At 46.8% G+C, this 8,185-nt stretch overlaps 1 pseudogene; it reads left to right on the forward strand.

The window, feature by feature from the left end:
- Positions 1 to 2,692: 2,692 nt before the first annotated feature.
- On the forward strand, positions 2,693 to 3,532 carry LOC135920708 (very long chain fatty acid elongase 4 pseudogene; annotated as a pseudogene).
- Positions 3,533 to 8,185: the final 4,653 nt, after the last annotated feature.

Consider the following 8,185-nt stretch of genomic DNA (forward strand, 5'->3'; position numbering starts at 1 on the left):
ATAGTATCTGTTTTTCGGACAGAGTTATGGGTTTGTGAACTTTGTGCTTGTCGTTTTCTTTTTTCTTAAACAACAATTTTTGGACATTTTTCTTTAAAAGTCTTAAATCAATATTTTGCTTGTTACAGTCACCAGAAGTTTACTTTCTCTCTCAAATGCAAGGAATTCCATTCAGGTCCACCTAGCTGTTGTTTCATAAAATCATTTCTGCGTTTTACATATATCTTAAATAGGCGGCATTGCAGCTGGCCCCGAGCTAAAGCTTCCTCTTAAGCCCTGGATACTTCGTTAAATATTTGTTTTTGTTCAACTAGCGCCTATGCCAGCAAAACAACTAGTAACGTTACAACATCCGAGATACGTGAAAACGTTAGCGAAGTAGATCGAAAACACGAACAAGGACGCAGCTCGTGCATGCGCGGCTCTTTTCCCACGACAACCAACGATTAGCCAACCGTGTCACTGGCTGGCCGAGACAACGCCAAGCACCTCACCACGACAACGTAACCACGACAAAGAGCAAAAGAGCCTTACCATCGCACGGCACTGCCGCCGATCGTCGAACGCTCTTGGGAGCTCAACCGTTGCGACACGGGATAAACTTGCTCGTAATTATGCGCGAGCGATCGCGTTTCCCTCGAACTCACCGACGCCGAGGATATATAGGAGCGCCGGTGAGAAGCATCTCGAGCGGTGCCGCTGACCTTTACGGAGAACAGCACACGTGCACCCGCAAACACACGCACAAGCATCAAAGGGGAAAGATTGGCATCCACCTAGCACTGTAGCAGGAAGCTACAAAGAGAAACCCCCCACACGGGTTTCCGAGAAAGAAACCACCGTAGCTGAAGAAAAATTCTTCCCACTCCCGGCTTCGAACCCGGGACCAAGGGTCAGGGCGCTAGAAGTTTGCAGGGCGAAGTCGAAATGATCTTCGTGTCGAAGCCATTCTTCATTTTTTTTTTCCTTTCACGAAACTTCCTCCACCTTGCGAACTTCCGCAGAACTGATTCATCAGAACTGAAGCATCTATCCCTTGAGTGGAATGTACACTCCTTACCGCGTTCCACATAAGTTCCTATTAAAAAGTGGAACTTGTCCGCAAATAATGTTCCACTTACATAGAGAAAAATGGCTGTGGCTTAGGTAAGGTTAAGCCCAGGATGCGAAGCATACTAGCCTTTATTTTAGTTGTTGAACCACTGTTTAGCTTGGTGAACTGCTGTTGCTTGGCTATATTTGGTTCGGCTAGACGAAGAAACAACTCATGCGTTACTCTGCTTAGCCTTGGACGCCTCGCATTGGACGCGGTGAGCGTCGAGCAACGCAGCGTTCGGCGCGGCAACAAAATGTGCGCCTGAGCAAGCGACGCACGCCTGAGCCTTAGAAACAGCTCGTTTCTAAGGCAACACCGCATTCACTAGAGGCGCTTTTGTACCGCTTTGAAGCATCGTACTCGTGGCTCACACTCCGGAGACCCTGGTTCGATTCCCACCCAGCCCATCTTGCAAGAGTTGAGCCAAAGCCACTTCTCCTCTGTCGTGACGTCACGGTGTCACGTGGTTTCAAGGCGACACCGCCGCGCCTGAGGAGCTGGGTTGAGCCCTCGTAATATGCTTCGCATAATATGTAAAGCGAAATTAAGGTTGTCCCGCCGAGAGTAACATGAGAGAGAGCACCGCCGAAAACGCTTTTTTTTTGCATTACGATTATTCGCAAAGTCTGGATTCAGACCTGACGTAAAATATGTAGCAAGTACCTTTCCTGTTGAACGTTGTCTCATTGGGTGCTTTTGGGCCGGACATGTGGTATAACGGTTATAAACAGGGATAAGGTGCCTCAGAAAGGCCGGCCTACGCTTCGATAAGAGGACGTTCCCCTTCATATTGTTCGAGGAAGCACGTAGTGCTGCACATTAGGAAGCAAATTATCGTTGCAACTCGCATAACAATCAGCGAAAATCATTACGACGCACGTTCGGGAAGGACGTTCACAATAGAGCTGCGACTTGCAGGAAAGCGAAGTGCCAACGTTTGGAGAAACGCTGCTTTCCTGCTTTCTTCCACGCATCGGCCTCTTCATTTTTCCCACCGCGAACTCATCGTGTTTTTACTGCATGTTCCTCACGCGGGTCCGCCCAAAGCGTGTCTGTCGATCGCGTTCCTTTCACTCTCGCCAACTGTACTATATTTGTGCCTAACACCTCACTCGCGTGCATAGAAACCCTAACACAGGCGTCAGCTATGACAGACTGAACACCCCAACAAGGCGAGTGAAAGAAAAAAAAAGCAATAATAAAAAGGACTGAGAAATGAAAAGGAAGGTCGCTCGTCACTATAAAGATACGGACGCCGATCACGGCACATCATTCTCTGTTCGCGCCGTCTTCATGGAGTCCTCCATAGAAGATTCGCAACATAAAAGCAGCCCCTGAGGAAGTGCATACAATGCAGTGAGTTTCCCTGCTGGGACAGCGGCTCATCGATCGGACACCTATAGGGCTCGCACGTGAAGGACCACACGACGACGCCTTGCAGCTAGACACTGCGCATAGGCGTTTCGTTACGAGAAAACGACTCGGCGAGACAACAGCACCGGCCTCGCCCACCTCCCAGGCGACCGCAGTCACCACCGGACTTCCTGGAAGATCACACGGGCCGTCTCGACAAGCTGCACGTATACGCAAATCGATATGGTGGCATCCGCATTAACATCGCTACGCGACTTGTACAGACACGCGTGGTCCTTCCGCGACCCCAGGATAGACGGATGGGGTCTAGTGACCGAGGGGCGTCTCATCTTCCCTGTCCTGGTGGCCTACGTGTACCTGGCCAAGATCGGCGGACCCCGATGGATGAAGCACCGCGAACCGTACAAGCTTCGGCGCGCCATCCTGGTGTACAACGTGGCGACAGCACTGGCGAACGCCTACTTCTTTTACCGCTACGCCAGACTAACGTACCTGGGCGGAGGCTACAGTTTCTTCTGCCAGGGCCTCAGCAAGGACAATAGCGAGCAGTCCGTGGAATTGGCGGCGCTGAGCTGGTGGTACCTGTACGTGCGCATCGCCGACTTTCTCGACACGTTCTTCTTCGTGGCCCGCAAGAAGTTCTCGCAGATCTCGGTGCTGCACGTCCTCCATCACTTCCTCGTGGTGCTGAGCGGCTGGGTGTGGCTAAACTTCGGCTGCGACGGCCAAGGGATACTGGGACTGCTCATAAACCAGGTTGTGCACGTAATCATGTACACCTACTACTTCTTGGCGGCCCTAGGACCCGCGGTGCGACCGTACCTGTGGTGGAAGAAGTACCTGACCGGCCTCCAGATTGCGCAGTTCGTATTTATTCTCGTGCACATTTCCATTCCGATATTCTACGACTGCGGCTATCCAAAGGTGCTGGCCGTATTTGGCATCGGCCAGCTCTTGCTCGGTCTTGTACTGTTCATCAATTTCTACGTCCAGACGTACATTTGGAAGAAGGGGGACAAGAAGGAAGCCACCTCAAATGGTGTCAAAGCCAAGCAAGGCTGAGCGAATCAGAAAGCCCAGTTTATCTTATAAATTTCCGCTTTCGTTTTTGTTCTTGACGGCTACAGCGCATTAGCCCTGCGAAACCCTTCGGCCTTGCGAAAGATCTCATTCCGCATGGACCCTGGTGTCTTGACTTCGATGCCAGCTGCAGTAAGGGTGAGTTCCTCAGCCCCGGCTGACGCGATCTGAACAGTGCTGGAATTGGCTTTGTGAACTTCAAAGACTCCAAGTGTGAGTGGCACAAGTGATATTTCAGTATTTCCTTCCATGCACGAACTTTTTAAACTAAAAGTGTGCCTTCATCTCTAATCGGCTCTCGCCATCTCGAAGAAGCGCCGACAGCTTCGTGGGGCGAGATCTTGCTCAGCGTTCTGCAGGTTTGACCATGCACTCAACTACCGTACAAGAGCATGTGTGATATTAGTCGAGTGAACATTGATGTGCTTGTTTGTTTTTCATATTTGGTTGATGTGCTAGGAATTGTGTTGTGTGCAGTGAAGCTACCCCGCTGAAATTTTCTTTTGTCGAACTTTGTAAGAAATTAGTGTCAGGATGGGTGCTCGAAGATAAAAGTGGGTCCTCGAGAAGAAGCTTTGAAGAAAGCCTCCTGCTTGTTTTTAGCAGCATGTGGGAATATACCAGGAAGACGGTAGAAATATGACATCGCTCCAGTCGCATAATGCCCCTTTCCCCCTATACAGCTGGAACAAAAGCGCGATGAACAGGACGTTAGAAAGCAACAGACAACTGCGCTGACAACCTAATGTTAGTCATCGCCGTTGTTCATCCCTTTGTCCGTCCATCCGTACTACATCCCAATTGCACTGGTTTTTTTTCTGCTCAAGACATGAAAAAACCAGCTTAATTACGCACGCTTCTGCCCTTCTCCGTATTTTCGTGCTCTGTGTTATTTATAGTTTGGATATTTGTATTGGCATTTCTACGTCTGAGTGAAATTATTTATTACAAAGTGAGTTTTGAAAATATGCAACAAAACATGCCCTCCTATCATCTAATGACATCTAAAGAAGATAAAACAGATTGTGCAAACAGCTATCCGAGTAGCTCGAAGACGACGACGCGTGAGTCCAGGCCAGTTCATAACCAGCGCGCGTAACTCAGATCATTCCTCTGACGGAAAAATATTTGTAAACATTTCTTCCGCATCATCCATCTGAACAACTTCCTTAAAATTGCATAAGTAATTATTTCTGAGGTTTTACGTGCCAAAACGCCGATTTGATTATGAGGCACACAGTAGTGAGGGACTCCAGATTAATTTTGACCGCCTGGGGTTATTTAACGTGCGCGGTAATGCATGGTAAACGGGCTTTCTTGCATATCACCATCGACCCCGCGCCCGGGCTTAGTAGCGCAACCCCACAGCCACTACGCCACCACAGCGAACAAAACTTGATAGGTAAGCACACTGCGCCATCTACAACGCAGGGCTGGTATTTATAGACGCCTTTAACTTTCACTTTTGCGTGCACACATGAAAACAATGCTAAAATACAAGGGCATGCTAAATAAGAAACACTAAAACAGCTTCAGACGGTATTCTCGTACAAAAAATTAACTTGTCTTCTTTCGAGTGAAAAATGTATTTAATTTTTGGTGGGTAAGTGAAAGCCAAACATACATTTCTCTTTATTTCTTTCGTTCTCTCTCTCTCTCTCTCTCTCTCTCTCTTTCTTTTTTTCCGCCAGAGCGCATTATCAACCACGTCATTACGACACGTATTCCACTGTTATTTTGCCTATATAACGCTTCAATGAAGAGGTGAAACCCGCAACTTCCCAAGTGTATTGTATATTTACGATTGCAATGCTTTCCTTTTTCCTAGCAGATTGTGCCAAATTTGATTATGCCAAAATATGCTGAAGTTCAACACAGGCGTCAACACCCACCTTTCGTTTTGCATCTTGTGTGGCACACGAAACATCTGCTGGTGTTGCAGTCTACGCCCACCTATCACACACGAGATCATTCGTTGCATGGCTGTGTAACTTCACTGCTTGTTGACGCTAATGTCCAAAATCTTTCTGAACAACTAAAAACGCACTATCAAGAGCCAAGAAATTCTCTAAAGATCAGTGTGATCGCGACATGTTTTTGCAAACAAAGAAAAAAAGAAGCACACCTCTTAGTCCTGCCGCAATACAGAACGGAAGAACTCGGATCACACACTGCGAAAGAATACGTCCGGTCACAGACGTTTGTTCAAGCTTGTTTCATTAATTCATGCTGTACAACTCATTAAACCATGTGCACACATCGTACAAGGCTCTCCGTGAAATCATGTGCCACGAATATACGTCGTCCGCATGCCTCAGATTCGCGTTATGGACAACCTGGCCCAATATTCACAAACGACCCTCTAATCCACCAAGTTACTATGATTATGTTGATTATGAGTGAATTATCCTCGAAGTGAACAGGGCGGTGGCAAATGCCACATACTCGAGTATGTTATTTAATTACATAGGAAGGTTCGCATTTGAATATATACGTTTATATTTCAACATCTTGGTGTCATAATAAGCGCATAACTACACCCTCCTGCGGTCATGTACCAATTTTTTTCAACGTCACTCTGGTTCTTCTTAACGGAGATTTTATTCTCGATTCATGGGCGCCGCAATATTGGGCTGCTTACGCGAACGATTTCTCAGTTTTGCACACAGCCACCTCCAATTATCATGGCCATAAAACATCGAACGCGTCTCTACAACCGTTTTTATGCATGCATACAAATCGACTGTAGTATTGGGCATTGCGTCGTTATGGATAGAAAGCGGCAGCATTAACAGTCCATGATCATCATCATCATCATCATCATCATCAGCCTGGTTACGCCCACTGCAGGGCAAAGGCCTCTCCCATATTTCTCCAACAACCCCGGTCATGTACTAATTGTGGCCATGCCGTCCCTGCAAACTTCTTAATCTCATCCGCCCACCTAACTTTCTGACGTCCCCTGCTTCGCTTCCCTTCCCTTGGAATCCAGTCCGTAACCCTTAATGACCATGGGTTATCTTCCCTCCTCATTACATGTCCTGCCCATGCCCATTTCTTTTTCTTGATTTCAACTAAGATGTCAATAACTCGCGTTTGTTCCCTGACCCAATCTGCTCTTTTCTTATCCCTTAACGTTACACCTATCATTCTTCTTCCATAGCTCGTTGCGTCGTCCTCAATTTGAGTAGAACCCTTTTCGTAAGCCTCCAGGTTTCTGCCCCGTAGGTGAGTACTGGTAAGACACAGCTATTATACACTTTTCTCTTGAGGGATAATGGCAACCTGCTGTTCATGATCTGAGAATGCCTGCCAAACGCACCCCAGCCCATTCTTATTCTTCTGATTATTTCTGTCTCATGATCCGGATCCGCAGTCACTACCTGCCCTAAGTAGGTGTATTCCCTTACGACTTCCAGTGCCTCGCTGCCTATTGTAAACTGCTGTTCTCTTCCGAGACTGTTAAACATTACTTTAGTTTTCTGCAGATTAATTTTTAGACCCACTCTTCTGCTTTGCCTCTCCAGGTCAGTGAGCATGCATTGCAGTTGGTCCCCTGAGTTACTAAGCAAGGCAATATCATCAGCGAATCGCAAGTTACTAAGGTATTCTCCATTAACTTTTATCCCCATTTCTTCCCAATCCAGGTCTCTGAATACCTCCTGTAAACACGCTGTGAATAGCATTGGAGAGATCGTATCTCCCTGCCTGACGCCTTTCTTTATTGGGATTTTGTTGCTTTCTTTATGGAGGACTATGGTGGCTGTGGAGCCGCTATAGATATTTTTCAGTATTTTTACATATGGCTCGTCTACACCCTGATTCCGTAATGCCTCCATGACCGCTGAGGTTTCGACAGAATCAAATGCTTTCTCGTAATCAATGAAAGCTATATATAATGGTTGGTTATATTCCGCACATTTCTCTATCACCTGATTGATAGTGTGAATATGATCTATTGTCGAGTAGCCTTTACGGAATCCTGCCTGGTCCTTTGCTTGACAGAAGTCTAAGGTGTGTCTGATTCTATTTGCGATTCCCTTAGTAAATAGTTTGTAGGCAACGGACAGTAAGCTGATTGGTCTATAATTTTTCAAGTCTTTGGCGTCCCCTTTCTTATGAATTAGGATTATGTTAGCATTTTTCCAAGATTCCGGTACGCTTGACGTTATGAGGCATTGCGTATACAGGGTGGCCAGTTTCTCTAGAACAATCTGCCCACCATCCTTCAACAAATCTGCTGTTACCTGATCCTCCCCAGCTGCCTTCCCCCTTTGCATATCTCCCAAGGCTTTCTTTACTTCTTCCGGCGTTACCTGTGGGATTTCGAATTCCTCTAGACTATTTTCTCTTCCATTATCGTCGTGGGTGGCACTCGTACTGTACAAATCTCTATAGAACTCCTCAGCCACTTGTACTATCTCATCCATATTAGTTATGATATTGCCGGCTTTGTCTCTTAACGCATACATCTGATTCTTGCCAATTCCTAGTTTCTTCTTCACTGCTTTTAGGCTTCCTCCGTTCCTGAGAGCATGTTCAATTCTATCCATATTGTACTTCCTGATGTCAGCTGTCTTACGCTTGTTGATTAACTTCGAAAGTTCTGCCAGTTCTATTCTAGCTGTAGGGTTA

The sequence above is a fragment of the Dermacentor albipictus genome, chromosome 5 (assembly GCF_038994185.2).
Source record: "Dermacentor albipictus isolate Rhodes 1998 colony chromosome 5, USDA_Dalb.pri_finalv2, whole genome shotgun sequence".
NCBI classification, from domain to species: domain Eukaryota; kingdom Metazoa; phylum Arthropoda; class Arachnida; order Ixodida; family Ixodidae; genus Dermacentor; species Dermacentor albipictus.